The sequence below is a fragment of the Rhinopithecus roxellana genome, chromosome 5 (assembly GCF_007565055.1).
Source record: "Rhinopithecus roxellana isolate Shanxi Qingling chromosome 5, ASM756505v1, whole genome shotgun sequence".
NCBI lineage: Eukaryota > Metazoa > Chordata > Mammalia > Primates > Cercopithecidae > Rhinopithecus > Rhinopithecus roxellana.
In genome coordinates this window covers 48,961,216-48,984,047 of record NC_044553.1, presented here as the reverse complement: position 1 = coordinate 48,984,047, position 22,832 = coordinate 48,961,216, and the positions used below count along the sequence as shown (strand labels likewise).

General features: G+C 43.0%; 1 pseudogene; it reads left to right on the top strand.

Annotated features, from left to right (window-relative positions):
• Positions 1-5,193: 5,193 nt before the first annotated feature.
• LOC115897553 lies at positions 5,194-5,683 on the top strand (annotated as a pseudogene).
• The last annotated feature ends 17,149 nt before the right edge of the window (positions 5,684-22,832 follow it).

Here is a 22,832-nt window from a genome sequence, read left to right as displayed (position 1 = left end):
TAAACTGACCATGGGCCAAGAATTGCAGGTCACTACCCCACATGCCATTGAAGGCGTACTCAGACAGCCACCTGTTTGGTGGCTTAGCAATGCCCGGCTCACCCACTACCAGGGACTGCTACTAAACCCCCTCAGAATAACTTTCATGCCCCCAACGGCCCTAAACCCCGCATCCCTACTGCCAAATCCGGACTTGGAGAGCCCACTCCACGACTGCTCCGAGATATTGGCCCAGGTACACGGAGTCAGAGAAGACCTACAGGACCGGCCACTGCCAGACACTGACCTCGTCTGGTTCACCGATGGAAGCAGTTTCGTCCACCAAGGACAAAGGTACGTGGGAGTGGCAGTAACCTCAGAAACCAAAGTCATTTGGGCAGAACCCTTGCCCCCGGGAACGTCGGCCCAAAAGGCTGAACTGGTGGCATTGACTCAGGCCTTAAAATTGGGGAAAGACCAAAAACTAAGGGTATATACTGACAGCCGATATGCCTTTGCCACCGCTCACATACATGGAGCAATATATAGGGAAAGGGGCTCCTCACGGCAGAAGGAAAAGACATTAAAAACAAAAAAGAAATCCCGGCCTTATTAGCTGCCCTCTGGGAACCCAGAAAATTGGCGATTGTCCACTGTCCAGGACACCAAAGAATAACTGACATGGTCTCCCGGGGAAATAACCTGGCTGATCAGACTGCTAAAAATGTGGCTCAAACCCCTTCACAGCTCCTAGCCCTTCAGCTGCCTGACCCGGGGCCCCCAGAGCTACCCTCTAACCTGGAGTACTCAGAGAGCGACCTCCAGTGGATAAACGAGCTCCCTATGGCTCAGATCCACGACAAGTGGTGGAAAGACTGTAAAAACAACATTATTCTCCCAGACAAATTAGGACAACGGGAACTAGAACGAATCCATCATAGTACCCATTTAGGCTCAAGGCGAATATTGGACTTAATAAGACACTCAAAACTAAAAATCAGAGATGCTTCTAAAAAAGTTGAACAAATGACTAAAAATTGTGTAGTATGCCAACTCAATAATGCAGGAAACCAACCCCAAACCACTGGAAAAAGACAATGAGGAAATAGACCTGGGGCTTATTGGGAAATTGACTTCACTGAAATAAAACCAGGAAAATATGGATACAAATACCTACTAGTTTTTGTAGATACTTTTTCAGGATGAACAGAAGCCTTCCCAACCAAAAAGGAAACTGCCCAAGTCGTAGCCAAGAAAATCCTAGAAGAAATCTTGCCCAGGTATGGCTTCCCAGCTATGATAGGGTCGGACAACGGGCCGGCCTTCATCGCCAAGGTAAGTCAGGGTCTGGCTTCCATTCTCGGGGCAAATTGGAAATTACATTGTGCATATCGCCCCCAAAGCTCAGGATGGTAGAAAGAATAAACAGAACATTAAAGGAGACCCTAACTAAATTGACCATGGAGACTGGCGCTAACTGGGTAGTCCTTCTCCCCTACTCCCTGTTCAGGGCAAGAAACTCCCCTTACAGATTAGGCCTCACCCCTTATGAAATAATGTATGGCAGACCTCCCCCTATTGTCCCTAACCTAAAAGACAATCTCATCAAATCTGATGTCGATGATGGTGTTGAACTCTTATTTTCCCTACAAGCCATACAGAAAATTCATGAAGAAATCTGGCCTAGACTAAGAGAACTATACAAAACAGGACCTCCACCCGTTCCACACCAGATCCGGCCAGGAGACTGGGTTCTCGTCAAGCGACACCGACAAGAAACCTTAGAACCAAGGTGGAAAGGGCCGTTCCAGGTGATCCTAACCACGCCAACAGCACTCAAGGTAGAAGGAATCGCTGCCTGGATCCCCTACACCCATGCCAAGCCAGTGGACCCCCTCTCAGACTTCGTCGGGCCCTCCACAGAGAAAACCGCAGCCTGGAGAATTGACCGGACTAAAGACAATCCTTTAAAACTCACCCTGCGCCGTCAACAACCGTAATTATGGTGTCCATCTCCTTTGTGACGCTCTTGCTTTTGCGGGCCTTCAGCTGGAAAATCCAAGCACAGCAGGCTTCATCCCCATTTGCCTGGTGTTTTTTCCTGACAGAGAATTGGACCAACTACGCTCAGACACAGGTACAAGGCCATCTTCTGGCCACAGCTGATTGCCCCCCTCAAGGTTGTAGCTCTCCTATCTATGTTAATTTTACTGATTTCCAGGCACAACCGGGAAAAGTCACCCCAGCTATTTGCTTTCTCTTTGACCAACAAATCCCCTAGTGTAAAAACACATGGGTTGAACAAAGCGTCAGTTGCCCCTATAGCTCATGTAAAATCCACACTGTCAAGACTCTCACGGCCTCAGAAACCCTCTTGAGCCAAGTGTGGAATTCCCATAATTTTTTTAAAACTGCCACAGGCTACACATGGGTTATCTGGGATCCCTGGGACTCCCGTTGGACCTCCCAACAGAAGGGGGCCATGTACATGACATCTGGGACAAAGTGGCCTAGCAGCCGCCTCTATCTATGGCGCTCACTTGTTCAGATCCAAACCACCCTCCACGCTAACATTCAGAAACAGGAAACAGAACTAAACAAACAACTCTCCACTTTAACCTCCTCCCACCCTTTCTCCTGGTTATCTCTGCTGAGGGAGGGGTTACTTCTCGCGAACGCCACCGGTCTGGGAAACCTCTCTGCATGTTTCTTTTGCGCTACCCTAGGACAGCCACCCCTGACGGCCTTCCCGCTCCCAGCCCCCTTCAATAATTCCCTAACAACTTCCAGCTAAGGATCCTCCCCCATCTCAGATGTTCCTTTGTTCTTAAACCCTGAACAAACACAGGTTTTATTTTGCTATTCAAACGCTAGCACCTCCCTTTGCAACATAACCTCTCCTCCCAACTCCACTCTGTACGCCCCTCATGGCTCATTCTTCTGGTGTAATGGAACTCTATATAAAAATCTCACTGTTCAGGCCACTAAGAGCCTCCTATGTCTCCCTGTTACAATAGTTCCCCAACTAACCCTGTGAACCCCTGCTGAATATCTAGAAGGAGACTACGTGCCTTCCTTCAGGACAAAAAGGGCTGTATTTCTTCCCTTAGTAGCCGGTGTCTCACTCACCACATCCGTAATAGCGGCAGGGTTAGCAGGAGGAGCCCTAGGCCACGCTCTCGTTACTACCGCTAAGCTCTCCCAACAATTCTCCATAGCAATGGAAGCTTCAGCCTAATCCCTAGCCTCATTACAAAGGCAACTGACCTCCCTCGCCCAAGTTACTTTGCAAAATCAGAGCGCCCTAGACCTGCTTACTGCCGAAAAAGGGGGAACTTGCCTTTTTCTCAAAGAAGACTGCAGTTTTTACATAAATGAATCTGGGTTAGTAGAGACGCGGGTCCAACAGCTACACAAACTCAGCCTAGAACTACAAAAACAAAAATTCAATTCCGCAGCTGATAGTTGGTGGAGCTCCTCCATGTACTCCCTCTTAATGCCCCTAGCAGGCCCATTGCTAAGCCTACTCCTCCTCCTCACCATAGGGCCATGCATACTAAACAGAATAATAAACTTTGTCAAAGATAGAATCAACACTGTCCAGTTAATGGTCCTTAGAACACAATATCAACCCATCATCAATAAAACAATTGAAACAAACATATAAGACCCAAGATTGGCTCTTAAAGACACAACTAAAAGGGGGGAATGAGATAGAAAGCCCCTAAGGGAAAAATTCTAAACATACATGCATGTGACCACCCCCCGGGCTTACACAAACAATTTATCTGGAAAACCCCCAGCCGTTTGAGGTTGCAAAAAAGGCGGGAACCAGCCAGAAACTGCCGAATGTCCAACTTTAAATGTTAACCAATAATAAGCTTGTAACTACTGTTTCTCTGTGACTTGTTTGTACCCCGCTATAAAAGAAACCCTAAAACAGCAGCCGGGGCCTCTCTCTTTACCTGCCATTGTATAAAGCGGAGAGGTCCGGGTTCGAACTCGTAATAAAGCGACCCCGGCTATTTGGCTTTGACTCTGGACTCTGGTGGTCACTTACTGGGGTCTCGTGACTTCAGGCACAACAAAATCAGTCCAGTTAGAGAAAGAAGAAAGTGAAGAGATTTATGAACCACTAGAGTCTTTTTATGCTAAAATATTATCTTAAGGTTTGAGCTCTATGGAGGTCAATTCTCTTTCTTCTGTGGTTATGGTGATATGGAAGGGGAGTGCTGGGAAGGGAAGAGCATGGTCCCTTTAAATGACACAGAAGAAGGGAAGGGAAGTGCTGCGGAGGGGGAGGGCGTGGTCTCTGGCTAGGGCTCCACCCCCAGGGACCTAGGTGAGGACTGGCATTTCCTGCCCAATTGTTGCATTTCTTAAGACCACCCAGGCCTGCCACGCCCCCATTCTGTGCCAGTAAAAACCCGAGACCCTAGCAAGGCAGAGACAGAAGCAGCTGGACCCGGAGAAGAGCACCTCGGTGGAGAAATACACAGGCAGCTGGACATCTAGAGGAAGGCACCTACAGGCACCAGCATGCAGGCAGGACACTGGCCAGCAAAATAAGGTGGAGTTTGGCTGGGGTAGTCGGAGGAGCATGCGCCAGACTCCAGGGGAAAACCATCTCCCTTCTGGCTCCCCCATCTGCCTAGAGCACTTCCACTCAATAAAACCTTGCACTCATTCTCCAGGCCCACTTGTGATCCGATTCTTCCCTTACACCAAGGCAAGAACCTGGGATACAGAAAGCCCTCTGTCCTTGCGACAAGGTAGAGGGTCTAATTGAGCTGGTTAACACAAGCTGCCTAGAGATAGCAAAACTAAAAGAGCAAAACTAAAAGAGCATCCTGTAACACCCACCCACTGGGGCTTCAGGAGCTGTAAATATTCATCCCTAGACACTGCTGTGGGATCGGAGCCCCACAGCCTGCCCGTTTGTATGCTCCCCGAGAAGTCTGAGCATGGGGGCACTGAAGAAGCGAGTCACACCCCCATTGCACGCCCTGCAAGGGGGACAAGGGAACTTTTCCCATTTCAATGGCTTGGTCCCAAACCTGATAGTCCTTTGTTAATGTATGCCCTTGAAGAGGGAAAGGAAGGTAAACCAAGAGACAAATCCATTACCAATTTTGAAAGAAAATCCTCAAAGTACAGTTCCTATTGAGCAAAGGTCAGTGATATAATTTTTGAAAACAGGACCCTTTTCACAAGATGGCGCCAAAAGCGAAGAAGGAAGCGCCTGCCCCTCCTAAAGCTGAAGCCAAAGTGAAGGCTTTAAAGGCCAAGAAGACAGTGTTGAAAGGTGTCCACATCCACACAAAAAAAGAAGACTCGCACGTCACCCACCTTCCAGAGGCCCAAGACACTGTGACTCTGGAGGCAGCCCAAATATCCTTGGAAGAGCGCCCCCAGGAGAAACAAACCTGACCACTATGCCATCATCAAGTTTCTGCAGACCATTGAGTCCGCGGTAAAGAAGATAGAAGACAACACCACACTTGTGTTCATGGTGGATGTTAAAGCCAACAAGCACCAGATCAAACAGGCTGTGAAGAAGGTCTGTGACATTGATGTGGCCAACGTCAACACCCTGATTTGGCCTGATGGAGAGAAGAAGGCATATGTTTGACTGGCTCCTGATTACGATGTTTTGGATGTTGCCAAAAAATTGGGATCATCTAAATTGAGTCCAGCTGGCTAATTCTAAAATATATGTATATCTTTTCACCCTAAAAACAATTTTTTTTTTTTAAACAGAGGGGAACACTTTAATGCACTCAAAGACTGTGAAAAAATGATGGGCCTCCCAGATGATTTCTCCCTGAGAAATCTCTGCCTAGAGGCAAAATACAGAGGCTAAGTGAGGCAGGATTTTCTACTGTAAAATCTAGAAACACAGGACCTCTTCTTCCATAGTTCACATGAAACTTCACTCATTTCTTCAAAAACCTTTTAATTTGAATACCTTCTATGTACCAAAAACTATTTTAGGTGCTGGAGATCCAAATTAAGGGTTGAAAAGGATGCAAAGCATGAAGAACATCAGGAGATACTCAGAGAAAGTAGCCACCTGGCATGGTGGCTCATGTCTGTAATCCCAGCACTTTGGGAGGCCAAGGTGGGAGAATCACCTGAGGTCAGGAGTTCGAGACCAGCCTTGCTAACATGGTGAAACCCCCATTTCAAGGCTGGGTGCAGTGGCTCATGCCTGTAATCACAGAACTTTGAGAAGCTGAGGCAGGTGGATCACTTGAGGTCAGGAGTTCAAGACCAGCCTTGCCAACATGGTGAAACACCATCTCAAGGCTGGGCACAGTGGCTCATGCCTGTAATCCCAGCACTTTGAGAGGCCAAGGTGGGTGGATCGCCTGAGGTCAGGAGTTCAAGACCAGCCTGGCCAACATAGTGAAAACCCATCTCTACTAAAAATACAAAAATTATTTGGGAGGCCGAGGCAGGCGGATCACCTGAGGTCGGGAGTTCGAGACCAGCCTGACCAACATGGAGAAACTCCGTCTCTATTAAAAATACAAAATTAGTCGGGTGTGGTGGTGTGTGCTTGTAATCCCAGCTACCCAGGAGGCTGAGGCAGGAGAATCGCTTGAACCCAGGAGGTGGAGGTTGCAGTGAGCTGAGATTACACCACTGTACTCCAGTCTGGGTGACAGTGAGACTCCGTCTCAAAACAAAAAAAAACTCACCAGATAAACTTTTTTTTTTTTTTTTTTTTTTTTTGAGACGGAGTCTCGCTCTGTCGCCGGGGCTGGAGTGCAGTGGCCGGATCTCAGCTCACTGCAAGCTCCGCCTCCCGGGTTTACACCATTCTCCTGCCTCAGTCTCCCAAGTAGCTGGGACTACAGGTGCCCGCCACCTTGCCCGGCTAGCTTTTTGTATTTTTTAGTAGAGATGGGGTTTCGCTGTGTTAGCCAGGATGGTCTCGATCTCCTGACCTCGTGATCCGCCCGTCTCGGCCTCCCAAAGTGCTGGGATTACAGGCTTGAGCCACCGCGCCCGGCCTAAACTTCTTAAAATAAAACCTCTGCTACTGTACAGAGTTGACAATAAGCATTTAGAAACTTTTACAGCCATTTGACATGGCCATGACATCCAAACCTGAAACCAGTGGACTTGTCAGGTTGAACAGACTATAGACCAATTTGATTGTTGCCCAGCTCTAGGGATACGTTGCATCTGGTGCAAGCTGCATACTAGTCATGAACAGTAGGACCCTGTTGTCAATCTATGACAGATTGAAAATTAAAGAAGTGCTTCATCATAGACATTTGAAAAGCACTGGTCTACACCACACTGTTCTGCTTCATCTCTTATTCAGTCTTCAAGCCATTTCAGCCTGGTATCTGCCCTTCACCTGCTGAAAATACCACAAGAAAGGTCACTGACCTTCGTAGGGCTAAATTCAGTGTATTATTTATTTGTCCCCATTGTATGTGACATCTCTGCAGCATTTGGCACCCTCTGCTTTATAACATCACAGAAGGTATGTTCTTCTCTTACCTCTTTGACAATTCTTTCTTTTTTCTAGGCTTCTCTTCCTTTGCCCACTCTTGGACTGTTTCTCTTCTTCTATGATACAGATTTTTTCTGCGTGTCTTATTCATGCTCCACGATTTTAACTATATACTGTTGATTTCCAATCTCTATTTCCAGGGTTATAAACTTGATGGTACATTAATGTGCTTAAGACATTTACAAAAGAAATCAGTTTAAAGGTGGTTTTTTGTTTGTTTGTTTTTGTTTTGCAAGATAAGCAGAGAATCAGGTTTTTTTTTTTCACTTATCTTTTTAAAAAGTGCTTACTTATTTTTTAAGAGAAGGGGTCTCACTCTGTCACCAAGGCTGCAGAAAAGTGATGCAATACTAGCTCACTGCAGCCTCTGACTCCTGGGCTGAAGTGATCTTCCCACCTCAGCCTTCCGAGTAGCTGGGACTACAGGTGGATGTGACCACATTGGCTAATTTTTTAGTTTTTGTGGAGACAGGGACTCATTATGTTGCCCAGGTTGGTCTTGAGGAGGATTACCTGAGCCCAGGAATATAATCCTCTCACCTCAGCCTCCCAAAGTGTTGGGATTATAGGCGTGAGCCACTGATCTTGGCCTATGATTGTTTTCAAAATTATACATTATTTAGCTCCAGAAATCATTTTTATTCCAAATAAAATCATATATGGAATTCTATATATAAAATGTAATAAAAGCAATTGTTTTAAACTGGAATGGATTTGAGAGGTCCTGAGCTCTATCCACTCAGTCTTTTACTTTCTGGGGCTTCTCAGGTAATTGCTAAGCCACAGAGATTCTTAACTTAGGGTCTCTGGACCACCAAGGAATCCATGGAAATAATTACATCAAAAATTCCATCTTGCTGGGCATGGTGGCTCATGCCTGTAATCCCAGCACTTTAGGAAGCCAAAGCAGGAGCATTGCTGAAGCCCAGCAGTTTGAGACCAGCCTGGGCAACAGTGAGACCCCTGTCTCTACACATAATTTAAAAAATTAGCCAGGCGTGGCACCGCACTCCAGCCTGGGTGACAGAATGAGACCCTGTCTCAAACAGACAAACAAAAATCCCCACAAAAATTACATCTTTATTTTAATTAACTACTGACCAAAACCTAGCTTTCCTTAAATTATGTGTATAGGCAATAAGCCACAGCTATCAGTAGTACCTATGGTTCCCTCATGGATAGAAATCCCTGACACAGGCCAGGTGCAGTGGCTCACACCTGTAATGCTAGCAATTTGGGAGGCCAAGGTGGGTGAACTGCTTGAGGCCAGGAGTTCAACACCAGCCTGGGCAACATAGTGAAACCCCATCTCTACCAAAATAAAATAAAATAAAATAAAATAAATATAAAAATTAGCTAGGTGTGGTAGCACACACCTGCAGTCCTAGCTACTCGGGAGGCTGAGGTGGCAAGATCACTTGAGCCCAGAAGGTGGAGGCTGCAGTGAGCTATGATTATGCCACTGCACTCTGGCCTGGGTGACAGGCAAGATCCTATCTCAAACAAAAAAAGAAAAAAATGAAATCTCTGACATATTCATGTCATGCTATGTTGTTGCAGAGTATCTCCAAGTATTATTTACGTTCATCCACATATTAATGGTAGTTATCAGACTGCCACTAAATATTATGTAATTTGTTAAAGAAACATAACGTATTGTGGTATCACAAGTTTTATATATTAATATAAAAATGTATATTATTCAAAAACATTATTCTGAAGAGGAGTTCATAGTCTTTATCAGATGGCCAAAGGATCTTTGGAAAAAGGTTTAGGAAGGCTGTAGAAACTCATGCCTCCTTGACAATACCCATGTGGAACACAGAGCTCTCAATTGGTTTTTACTGTGGCCCTAAGCCTTCTCCCAAATGATTCAATGGAAGTGGTGGTAAAAAGGTCCTTTTTGTTCTTGATATTAAGGAGATTCTTAGTGAAGAAAGCCTGTTGGAACATTTCAAATAACAATTCTAGGCTGGGGTCAGTGGCTCATGCCTGTAATTCCAGCACTTTGGGAGGCCAAGGTGGGTGGATCACTTGAGGCCAGGAGTTCAAGACCAGCCTGGCCAACATGGCAAAACTTTGTCTCTACTAAAAATACAAAAATCAGCTGGGCATGGCGGTGCTCACCTGTGGTCCCAGCTATTTGGGACGGTGAGGCGTGAGAATCGCTTGAACCTAGGGGGCGGAGTTTGCAATGAACCAAGATATAGCCACTGCACTCCAGCCTGGGGGACAGAGTGAGACTCTGTCTCAATAAATAAATAAGTAAATAAATAAATATTTGATATTTGAAGGGAAATGCCATTTATTTCCTCTACGTGCTGTTTAACACTCACTTCTAGGCTGGGTGCAGTGGCTCAAGCCTATAATCCCAGCACTTTGGGAGGCCGAGGTAGGAGGATTGCTTGAGCCCAGGAGTTCAAGACCAGCCTGGGCAACAAAGTGAGACCCCATCTCTAAAAAAATAAAATATACAATTAGCCAGGCATAGTGGTGGACTTATAGTCCCAGCTACTCAGGAGGCTGAGGTGGGAGGATCACTTGAGCCCAGTATTAGGTTGCAGTGAGCTGTGATGGCACAATCACACTTTAGCTTGAGTGATAGAGCAAGACCCTGTTTCAAAAAATTAAAAAATAATAATAAAATAAAACTCAGTTCTAGAAAATCTTTCCTCTTTTGGATCCTTCTTTTTTTTTCTTGCATTCCATTGCTGCTTATTCAATTGCTTATCACTGTATACTTGTTAGTTTACAGGTCTATTTTGTCTCTGGAACTGGATTATAAAAGTGCCCTTGAGAAGTTTATTTCTCAGGATGACCAGGACAGTGTTCTACAAATAGACACTCAATAAGTGCTTCCTGATGAGTGCAAGGCCTCTCAGAAAAGTGAACTTATTTATCATAAAAGCAAGATGAAAAAACAATAAGGTTAATTACAAGGAGGTAAAAAAGAGGAACCTTTGATTCTGGATGGTACTTGTGAAAGGAATTGTGTATTTATAAACATTGTGTTTATAAGTAGCTTGTATTTACTAGTGAGGATTAAAAATCTTCTTTAATAGAAAGTGATCTTTTAAATGACCTGAAAATTCCATTTTCTGTCACCAGCGAAGAGTAGGCCAGGTTTTGTCTAACGAGCAGATTGTATGATGAAAGAACATTGCTAAATTAAGTTCTTTCTAAAATATTTGATACGGGGCTGGGCGCGGTGGCTCGTGCCTGTAATCCCAGCACTTTGGGAGGCCAACACGGTTGGATTACTTGAGGTCAGAGTTCGAGACCAGCCTGGTCAATATGGTGAAACAGTGTCTCTACTAAAAATACAAAAATTAGCTGGGCATCGTGGTGGGTGCCTGTAATCCTACCTACTTGGAAGATTGAGGGAGGAGAACCACTTGGATCTGGGAGATGGAGGTTGTAGTGAGCCGACAGCGGGCCACTGCACTCCAGCCTGGGTGACAGAGCAAGACTCGTCTCAAAAAAAACAAAAAACAAAAAACAACAACAACAAAAAAAATCAAGTTTCTGAAAATTTCACCAGATGGGGAAATGCTGACAATATGCTAGTTAAATTTAGTATTCATCTCAATGTAAAATCTGTATTAATCTCCATGATGTTAAAAATGCATAAAAAAATTTGATAGAGGAATTCGGCCATGCCTTATATCTGGACAGACAAATTTTACAGTAAAAGCAAAAGCACAGAATAACAGAAAATATAACCGTGACTTTTTAAACTATAGGATATTCCATTTCAAAGATGCTATAGCTATGGTAGTTTTAAAAATTTCTTATCTATTGAAACCATTGTTACATGTTGCTGCAAAGCAGGCTTACCAATCTAAATTCAGATACAACACATGATTTTCCTAGTCAATGATTTATTTCATGCTATCAAAATGTTATCTTCATTAAAAATGTTTTTAGGCCGGGCCCGGTGGCTCACGCCTGTAATCCCAGCACTTTGGGAGGCAGAGACGGGCGGATCATGAGGTCAGGAGATTGAGACCATCCTGGCTAACACGGTGAAACCCCATCTCTACTAAAAATACAAAAATTAGCTGGGCGCGGTGGCGGGCGCCTGTAGTCATGGCTACTGGGGAGGCTAAGGCAGGAGAATGGCATGAATCCGGGAGGCGGAGCTTGCAGTGAGTGGAGATGGCGCCACTGCACTCCAGCCTGGGCGACAGAGCCAAACCTGTCTCAGAAAAAAAAAAAAGAAGTCTTTAATATATTTTTCTTTCACATTTATAAATTTCCTGACCCAATTCTGAAGCTTAGTTGATCCTAAATGTCGACAATACTAAAAATATAGTCAATATTTTCCAAATAATTATTAAAGCTCTGCATCCTTTCATTTAATTATAAAATTAATCAAGTCCTATCATTTCTCCTATATACCTCTCAAATCCACCTACCCCAAATGTATTTGCCACTGCCTTGATTCAGGCTTCTTAATCACCTCCAATTTCTTTCTCCTTACATGTATTCTTATCATGGTCATAAAACAATCAGGTTTGTATTTCAGAAAGATCATACCACTCCTTTGCTTAAAACCCTGCACCAGCTCCTTAGCACACAATTTTACATGGTATCCATGGCCCTCAATGATCCAGCTCATACCCACCTCTCCTGCACTTCTGTCATCATGGTGCCTCACGCTTGACTCAGCAGCTGTAATGAAACATTTGCAAGGCATCTGCGGTTTTTTTTTCTCTAGGACAATCCTTTCATACTTATTTCTGGTGAACTCTATCATCCTTTACAACCCAGCTCAAACATTACTTCTGGAAGGCCTTCTCCAAGCCCATCTCAACTCCAAAGTTAAGCACTCCCTCTTCTAAATCTAGTAGTAATATATGGTTGTACTTATCACATTGTATTATATCATAATTATTTGTTTATATGCTTGCTTGCCTTCCCTATATCATGGAAAGCTTTTTGAGACCAAGAAAGGTGCTTCATGTTTGTTGAACTGAACTGAATCTGATCTAATGATCTGAGCTGAGTAATTGGGAAACAGATGGGATGTTTCCAGAGTGATTCATAGTAGCCAGGATGATCATGTTTCTCCACAGCAAACATAAATCATGTTTCTTTAATCACAAGGATTACCAGACTTTGTTGGAATAGCACACAACATGCAACTCTCTTAGTTAAATGAAGACTGAATATCCACGAGCCAATTAGTCAATGTATGATCTGCATAATTTGAGCCAAATTAGTAAATATCACTTTTCCATCAAATATAGATTGAGTGCTTCTGGCTTAGTGCAAAATATATACATTTTATCTTACATTTTTATATGAAAGGGACAAAGTAGATTAGAGGATGGATTATTTACACTGTGCACCAGGAACTAGCAACTATTACATTTTATCATACAAATACAAGTGGAAAAGTAGAAAGCTGATATATTGGAAACTATTTATTTTGTAAAATAATTCCTTTGGGAAACAGTAAAAATAATGTATATTATCAATTCCCAATGTAACAAAAGCAGGTGGCACAAGAAACAGAAGAAAATTTTGTGGTTTCAGATATTAATGGTAGATGGCACTAAGTCATGCAGCGAGCATTCAGGTATGTGCAATGCATAATTTTCAAGATTCAAATCTGTTGTGACTAGAGCCATAACAGTTCTTTCTGGGATGAAAAACGCTAAGGAATCTGCACAAAGAATATTTGAGTAAAGTTTCTCTCTTACCAGCATATACTGATAACTTAAAACCAGTTTTAACTACAGGAATCTTCCTATTAGTCATAATAGCTTAACACAAGTAATTTATAGTGTTTAAAGCTAACTCACGATTTAGCTTTCTTATTTGTTCTTTTCTATATTTTGCAGAGGTTCCCTACCAAACATGTTATTTTTGAAATAAAAATAAATACAATTTTCTGAGAAATATGAATGATATTCTTCTTTCATATTATCATTCATATTACTTAATGATAGTAATCATATCTATCAGCCCATTTTTAGGATGTTATGAGAATGTCATTAGGCTGTGTTTTTAACTCAAGGGCCATTTTCTTTTTTTTTCTTTTTTTGAGACGGAGGTCTCACTTTGTCGCCCAGGCTGGAGTGCAATGACGCAGGATCTCGGCTCACTGCAACCTCTGCCTCCTGGGTTCAAGCGATTCTTCCACCTCAGCCTCCTGAGTAGCTGGGATTACAAGTGTTCACCACCATGCCTGGCTAGTTTTTGTATTTTTAGTAGAGATGGGGTTTCACCATGTTGGCCAGGGTGGTCTCGAACTCCTGGCCTCAGGTGATCTGCCTGCCTTGGCCTTCCAAAGTGCTGGGATTACAGGCGCGAGACACCACGCCCAGGCCATTTTCTAGAATTCTATTTACTTATTTCATATATTGCAAAGAGGAAATCAGAAAGAAAACATCCAGTTCAGAACAGGAAGCTGTTTTGTTTGTAGTGGCAATGATAATGAATGACACTTGAATTAACTCCAAAACATTTTCTTACAACCACAGCACAAGACACCTATCTAAATCAGTCACATGGTATTTCTTAAGAACTGCTATACTGTGATAAATATAATATAAAACATTTTCCTCTAGCAGGTAGATTAAAACAAGTATTTAAATGCTTTCAAAATAAAAATAAACAGAATCTGTTTTGAAGTTAAAAAAATAAGGAGAGGGCCAAGCGCCGTGGCTCATGCCTGTAATCCCAGCATTTTGGGAGGCCGAGGTTGGCGGATCACTTGAGGTCAGGAGTTTGAGACCAGCCTGGCCAACATAGTGAAACCCCGTCTCTACTAAAAAATAAAAACAATAGCTGGGCATGGTGGTACGCACCTGTAATCCCAGCTACTCAGGAAGGCTGAGGCAGGAGAATCGCTTGAACCTGGGAGGTGGAGGTTGCAGTGAGCTGAGATCATGCGACTGCACTCCAGCAAGGCTCCATCTCAAAATGGTAATAATAATGAGATGGCCGGGTGTGGTAGATCATGCCTGTAATCCCAGCACTTTGGGAGCCCCAGGTGGGTGGATCACTTGAGGTCAGGAGTTCAAGACCAGCCTGGCCAACATAGTGAAACCCTGTCTCTACCAAAAAACACAAACAGTAGGCAGGCGTGGTGGCGCGTGCCTGTAGTCCCACCTACTCAGGAAGCTGAAGTGGGAGAATATTCTGAGCCCTTGGAAGCGAAGGTTGCAGTGAGCCGAGATCACACCATTTTACTCCAGCAGCCTGGGTCACAGAGTAAGACTCCATCTCAGAAAAAAAAAAAAAAAAAAGAAGGCTAGGCACAGTGGTTCATGCCTGTAATCCCAGCACTTTGGGAGGCTGAGGCGGGCAAATCATGAGGTCAGGAGTTTGACACAAGCCTGGTCAACATGGTGAAACCCCAGCTCTACTAAAAACACAAAAAAATAGCTGGGCGTAGTGGTGGGCTCCTGTAATCCCAGCTACTCGGGAGGCTGAGGCAGGAGAATCACTGAAACCCAGAAGGCAGAGGTTGCAGTGAGCCGAGATGATGCCACTGTATTCCAGCCGGGGGGACAGAGTTAGACTCTGTCTAAAAAATAATAATAATAATAATAATGAGAGAAGTATTGCAGTCAACTTCCTAATAATAAATAATTCTACTATGGCAAATATTGAACGTAGACATATTACTCAATACATGATAGTATTTTTTAAAATTATTAATCAACAATTTTGTTTTCCTTTTCTTTTAAGCCTAAGAAAAAGGAAACCCACGTACTTTTTTTGCTTTTTAATTTTTTTTTTTTTTTTTTTAAAGACAGTCTCACTCTGTTGCCCAGGCTGGAGTGCAGTGGGGCCAACTCAGCTCATGACAACCTCCACCTCCTGGGTTCTAGTGATTCTTGTGCCTCAGTCTCCCGAGTAGCTAGGATTACAGGTGAGCACCACCGTGCCTGGCTAATTTCTGTATTTTTAGTAGATATGGGGTTTCGCCATGTTGGTCAGGCTGGTCTCAAACTCCTGGCCTCAAGTGATCCGCCTGCCTTGGCCTCCCAAAATGCTAGGATTACAGGTGTGAGCCACTGCGCCTGGTCCCCAGGTACATTTTTAAAACTTTTTTTTTTTTTTTGAGATGGAGTCTCACTCTATTGCCTAGGCTGGAGTGCAGTGGCATGATCTCAGGTAACTGCAACCTCCGCCGCCTGGGTTCAAGGGAGTCTCATGCCTCAGCCTCCCGAGTAGCTACGATTACAGGCATGTGCCACCATACCCAGCTAATTTTTGTATTTTCAGTAGAGATGGCGTTTCACCATGTTGGCCAGGCTGGTCTTGAACTCCTGACCTCATGTGATCCGCCCACCTAGGCCTCCCAAAGTGCTGGGATTGCAGGCCTGAGCCACCGTACCCGGCCACATTTTAAAATCTAAATATAACCAGGTGTGGTGGCTCATGCCTATAATCCCAGCACTTTGGGAGGCCTAGGCGGGTGTATTGCTTGAGCTCGGGAGTATAAGACTAGCCTAGGCAATATGGTGAAACCCTATCTCTATTAAAAAACAAAAAACCAAAAATAATAAAATCTGAATATATTTCAAATTAGGAAAATTATTAACACCAGTTTTGTTAGTTTATTATCCCTTTCCCTCTTACGTGTCTGTATATTCCTTCATAATATAATTATAATTGTCATCAATATAATTGTCATCAATAAACAGTCATGAATAAAGGGAATCTCACTTTTTCTCTCCATGTTTGATCTATTACTATTTTACACATAAAAGGTTAAAACATTAATCTTTACATAAAACTCTATTCCACTTATTTCATGAGTCAGGACATGAGACACCTTTCGTATCTTCTTATTTCTTGTGTGTATAGTAAAGTTTTATGATTTCTGGAACAAAATACTCTGTTGCCATTTCTACATTTTATATTTATTTATTATTTTTATTTATTTATTTCGAGATGGAATCTCACTCTGTGGCCCAGGCTGGAGTGCAGTGGTGTGATCTCGGCTCCCTGCAACCTCCACCTCCCAGGTTTAAGCGATTCTCCTGCTTCAGCCTCCCGAGTAGCTGGGATTACAGGCACAGGCCACCACACCCAGCTAATTTTTGTATTTTTAGTAGAGACAGGGTTTCGCCACGTTCCCTAGGCTGGTCTCAAACTTCTGACCTCAGGAGATCCACCTGTCTCCTGAGTAGCTGGAATTACAGGCATGAGCCACCACGCCTGGCCCATTTCTACCTTTTGTAAAACTAGGTCTAGGCCGGGCATGGTGGCTCATGCCTGTAACCCCAGCACTTTGGGAGGCCAAGGCGGGCGGATCACCTGAGGTCAGGAGTGGTGGCGTGCACCTGTCATCCCAGCTACTCGGGAGGCTGAGGCAGAAGAATCGCTTGAACCTGGGAGGCAGAGGTTGCAGTGAGCCGAGATCGGGCCATTACACTCTAATTTGAGTGACCAACAAGAGCGAAACTCTGTCTCAAATAAATAAATAAAAATTAAAAAAATAAAAATTAGAACTAAAACTAGGTCTAATTATGCCAATTTGAGAACTACCTTTCTCTTTGCCTGGTGATTTAGTTTGCAGTTTAAAAAAAATAAAGTCCCCATCAGCTCACAGGAACACATATTAAGGAGGCTTTGGGTTACATGCCCAAGATTTTTGTAATTCACTCAGTAACTATCAAGTTTCCAAGGGAAATATTTGAAATTCTACTATTAAGAACACATAAAATGAGAGAAAATGTGCCCCAATAATATACCATTAACATAAGTGCTTTTTCGTATGTAAGGGAAAAATGGCTACTCATTTGAATGAAAATGTTTCAAATTTTTCTGTAATGCCAGATAAACTACTAAATTGCTCTGTATGCATAATCAAATTAGCTGTCAGAAGTCAAGAGTAAATGAAAAATGTCTAGATAAAGGGTAATCAAAACTACTTCCTGGTGAACACGTCCAGAGTACGTGTAAGAAAATCTAGGCCTGGCGAGGTGGTTAACGCCCGTAATCCCAGCACTTTGGGAGGCTGAGGTGGGTGGATCACTTGAGGTCAGGAGTTTGAGACCAGCTTGGCCAACATGGTGAAACCCCGTCTCTACTAAAAACACAAAAATTAGCTGGGCGTGTTGGCGGGTTCCTATAATCCCAGCGACTTGGGAGGCTGAGGCAGGAGAATCGCTTGAACCTGGGAGGTGGAGATTGCAGTGAGCCGAGATCGCGCAACTGTACTCCAGCCTGGGCAATAGAGCGAGACTCAGTCTCAAAATAAATAAAATTAATAAATAAAAATACAAAAATTGGCCGGGCGCGATGGCTCACGCCTGTAATCCCAGCACTTTGGGAGGCCCAGGCGGGTGGATCACGAGGTCAGGAGATTGAGACCATCCTGGCTAACATGATGAAACCCTATCTCTACTAAAAATATAAAAAATTAGCCGGGCATGGTGATGGGCACCAGTAGTCCCAGCTACTCGGGAGGCTGAGGAAGGAGAATGGCGTGAACCCAGGAGTCGGAGCTTGCAGTGAGCAGAGATTGTGCCACTGCACTCCAGCCTGGGCAACACAACGAGACTCTGTCTTAAAAAAAAAAAAAAAAATTGGCCAGGCGTGGTGGCGCAGGCTTGTAATCCCAGCTACTCCAGAGGCTGAGGCATGAGAGATGCTTGAACCCAGAGGCCGAGGTTGCAGTGAGCCGAGATCACACCACTGCACTCCAGCCTGGGCAACACGGCGGGACTCTGTCTCAAAAAAAAGAAAAGAAAATCTAATACACTAAACTAAAAAAATAAGTCAACTGGCTTTTTTTTTTTTTTTTTTTTTTTTTTTTCCTGAAACAGGGTCTCGCTCTGTCGCCCAGGCTAGAGTGCAGTGGCACAATCTGGCTCCCCTGGGCTCAAGTGATCCTCCTGGCTTAGCCTCCCAAGTAGCTGGGACCATAGGTGTGCGCCACCTCACCCAGCTAATTTCTGTATTTTTTGTAGAGATGGGGTTTTGCCATGTTGCCTATGCTGTTCTTGAACTCCTGAACTCAAGCAATCCACCCACCTCGGCTTCCCAAAGTGCCGGGATTACAGTTGTTAGCCATCGTGCCCAGCTGGCATTTAATTTTTTTTAGAGTACTTTGCCTATCAAATTCTTGTTCTTACAACTTATTACTTGTTTCAATAATGTAAAAAAAAAAAAAATAGTTTGGGAGGCTGAGGCGGGCAGATCACAAGGTCAGGAGATCGAGACCATCCTGGCTAACACAGTGAAACCTCTACTAGAAATACAAAAAAATTAGCCGGGCGTGGTGGCAGGCACCTGTAGTCCCAGCTACTCGGGAGGCTGAGGCAGGAGAATGTCATGAACCCAGAAGGCGGAGCTTGCAGTGACCCGAGATTGTGCCACTGCACTCCAGCCTGAGCAACAGAGTGAGACTCCGTCTCAAAAAAAAAAAAAAATACAAAAAATTAGCTGGGTGTGGTGGCAGGTACCTGTAATCCCAGCTACTCAGCTACTCACGAGGCTGAGGCAGGAGAATCGCTTGAACTCCCAGGAGGTGGAGGTTGCATGAGGTGAGATCACACCACTGCACTCCAGTCTGGGTGACACAGCGAGACTCCCATCTCAAAAAAAAAAAAAAAAAGGAACAAATTTCTTTGTGAGCCTTTAATGATACAGGTACTGTCAACGGCAAGTATGAGTTCCCTAAATACTAATAATACTGCTGACACCTCCGAGATACAGTAATGCCTAGTTACAGTTCAGCTCTTTTATATACCTTTTATTTAAAACAAAAACAAAACCAAATCCTGAAAGTACACCACAAAGTTATTTAAACAGCGCCAAAAAATAAGGTTCATGTGTTCAGGCATTTTGCTCTCAAGCTTTCACTCTGGGCCTATTTATTTGCTTATACACAATTATAACAAACCTGGTTTTCGAAATCCACGAGACAAAAAGCAACTATTAGCAGAAGCTGCTATAGACAAAGCATACTGATAGTAGCAAAATATAATATCTGACAGTTTACAATTATGAAAGTCAAAAGGAGGTTCACACCTGTAATTCCAGCACTCTGGGAGGCTGAGGCGGGCGGATCATGAGGTCAGGAGATCAAGATCATCCTGGCTAACATGGTGAAACCCTATCTCTACTAAAAATACAAAAAATTATCCGGGCGTGGTGGCGGGCACCTGTATAGTCCCAGCTACTCGGGAGACTGAGGCAGGAGAATGGTGTGAACCTGGGAGGTGGAGCTTGCAGTGAGCCGAGATCGTGCCACTGCACTCCAGCCTGGGCGACAGAACGAGACTCCGTCTCAAAAAAAAAAAAAAAAAAAAAAAAAAAAAAAAGTCAAAAAAAAAAAAAAAGTCAAAAGGAAAACTATTAAAAAGGCTTAAAAAGCCAAATTCAATCTTTCTGAGGTTTACTTAAGACCACTCATATACTTCGTGAGATCCTCAAGTCAGTATGCTAATACATTATATAATTAAAATTAATAAATGATATTTAGTCTTTAATATAGTTCATTCTATTTAAATATTACATTTTAATATTAGCCTATACTTCTGGACGACACCTCCTGGTTTACTTGGGATTGGCCTATCTCAAACCTGTTGTCTTGGCATAATTAATAGCTCCCCCTTTCATTTTCAAAAAGTGTTCTGGTTTGGACTGTAAATCTTAGGATCATCCTACTGAGCCCTTATTATGTGCTAGGAACTATTCCAAGTGCTTTCAGTTATGCTCACAATCTTATGAGATGTAGTACAATTATCCCCATTTTATAGATGTAGTAACTAAGCTTCCAAGAGGTTATATGATTTGTCAAATCTATCCAATTACTAAGTGTTAAAGGGCTCTATGTAAACAACCAGGCAATCGAATACCAAAGTCCTAGGACTTAACCACTATAACATAAAGTACTATGTCTTCTTAGAAAGATGGGTAGGGGAGGGAGACATCCAAGTTTCTGGAAAAGGATTAAGAGACACCAGATTTCTGTGTCTATACAATCCTTGTTTCCCACAGATTCCATAAGTTTACAATACTGAAACATTTCAGAACATCTTTGAAATAAAAAACTTTTTAGATTTTTATGAGCATGAGCTTTTTAAGAAAACAATCTTAGGATTGTTTTTCAAATATTCTTGAAAGATGCTACTTTTAAAATATACTAAATAGGGCTGGTGCAGTCGCTCAAGCCCGTAATTCCAGCACTTTGGGAGGCCAAGGTGGGCGGATCTCCTGAAGTCAGGAGTTCAAGACCAGCCTGGCCAACATGGTGAAACTCCATCTCTATATATACACTAAATAGGCTCTGCCCAATGGTTCACACCTATAATCCCAGTGCTTTGGGAGGTTGAGATGGGTGGATTGCTTAAGGCCAGGAATTCAAGACTGATCTAGACAACACAGTGAGACTCCGTCTCAACAAATTAAAAAAAAAAAAATTAGTTGGGCAGGCCGGGCGTGGTGGCTCATGCCTGTAATCCCAGCACTTTGGGAGGCTGAGGCAGGCAGATCACCTGAGGTCAGGAGTTTGAGACCAGCCTGGCCAACACGGTGAAATCCTATCTTTACTAAAAATACAAAAATTAGCTAGGTGTGGTGGCATATGCCTGTAGTCCCAGCTATTTGGGAGACTGAGGCAGAACTGCTTGAACCCAGGAGGCAGAGGTTGCAGTGAGCCGAGATCACACCACTGCACTCTAGCCTGAGTGATAAGAGTGAGACTCTGTCTCAAAAAAAAAAAAAAAAAAAAAATTAGCTGGGCATAGTGGTGCATGTCTATAATCCCAGCTGCTCAGGAGGTTGAGGTGGGAGGATCACTTGAGCCCAGGAGTTCAAGGTTATAGTGAGCTATGATTGTGCCACTGCACAGCAGCCTGGGCAATAGAGTGAAACCCTGTCCAAAAAAAGAAAAAAAAATGTGTGTATATATATGTATACATATGTGTGTGTGTATATATGTACACACACACAGAAGTTATAAAAATAGAGGTTCAATGATTTATAATACATCTTACTTTTAACGAAAACATTTAATATTTATCTACTTACAGTTATTAACAATGAATAAACATATTATTACATTTACATAGCATTTTCCTGTTTTCAAAAACCATTTCCCTATTTAGTGCTCAGGAAACATATGGTAAACAGATATTATCGTTCCCATACTATGGGTTAAAAAACTGAGGCTTAGAGATTTAATTTGCCCAACTGCATTATGAGAGGAAAATTAAGTGGAGAGATGATTCCTCTAATTCTACATGGAAATAAAGCAATTAGTTGGATGCTCCAGAGCAAAAGAAAAGCCTCAGACTTCTTTATGGGCTAAGAGGAGACAGAACATCCATAAACTCATGCTGTCTTCAAAAGCAGTATTTGAGCAGGGCGTGGGAGCTCACGCATGCAATCCCAGCACTTTTGGGAGGCGGAGGTCAGAGCACAGCTTGAGCCCAGGAGTTGGAGATCAGCCTGGGCAACATGGTGAAACTCAGTCTCTAGAAAAGAGATACCAAAAAAAAAAAAAAAAAAAAAAAAAAAAAATTAGGCCTGGTGGTGCATGCCTGTAGTCCCAGCTACTTGCGAGGCTGAGGTGGGAGGATTATCTGAGCCGAGGAGGTTGAGTTTGAAGTGAGTTGAAATTTTGCCACTGCACTCCAGCCTGGGCAATAGAGTGAGACCCTGTCTCAAAAAAAAAAAAAAAAGGGCAACATTTACTGGGACCTGCCTGCACATCTCTAGTAGCTTTAATACTATTCATAGAAAAATGAACATTCACATTGTTTTGCATCTCCACTTACTATTAAATTTGCAAGCTAAAACAGGAACTATGAAGAGCAAAATGAGATTGTTTTTTCTGAGTGGCAAACCTAATGGAGTGCTCTTAACCTCTTGATGATTTACCATTGTTGAGATTATTCCTTAACAAGAAAACACTTTTAAAAGAATTTCCTCCCAAAGCTTATTTGCCAGATTCCATAAATTAGCTGCTACAAATGTTCTGTATCAAAGAAACTCAAACCCAGTAAGAGGCTTCTCTTCCAATGTACGAAAAAGGCACATTTCAATACACAATGCTGGCCACACTATTTTAGATAATGATGGAAAATGACAGCTGATAGCCAGTTTGGGACACATGCCAACTGTTCCTATTTGTCTGAAAATGCTAAAATTAATTGCTGTAATAGTTTTTAAAGAAAATTGGTATTGATAACTGAGAAATTATCAACTAAAATCCTTAAAAACAGAATATAGATGATGCCTCTTTGATCTGAAACACCAGTTTTTAAACTTTTAATGTTCTGAAGTGTAAGTAAACACATCTCAACAGCTTTAAATATTTTCATATATTTTATTTTTTAAACTC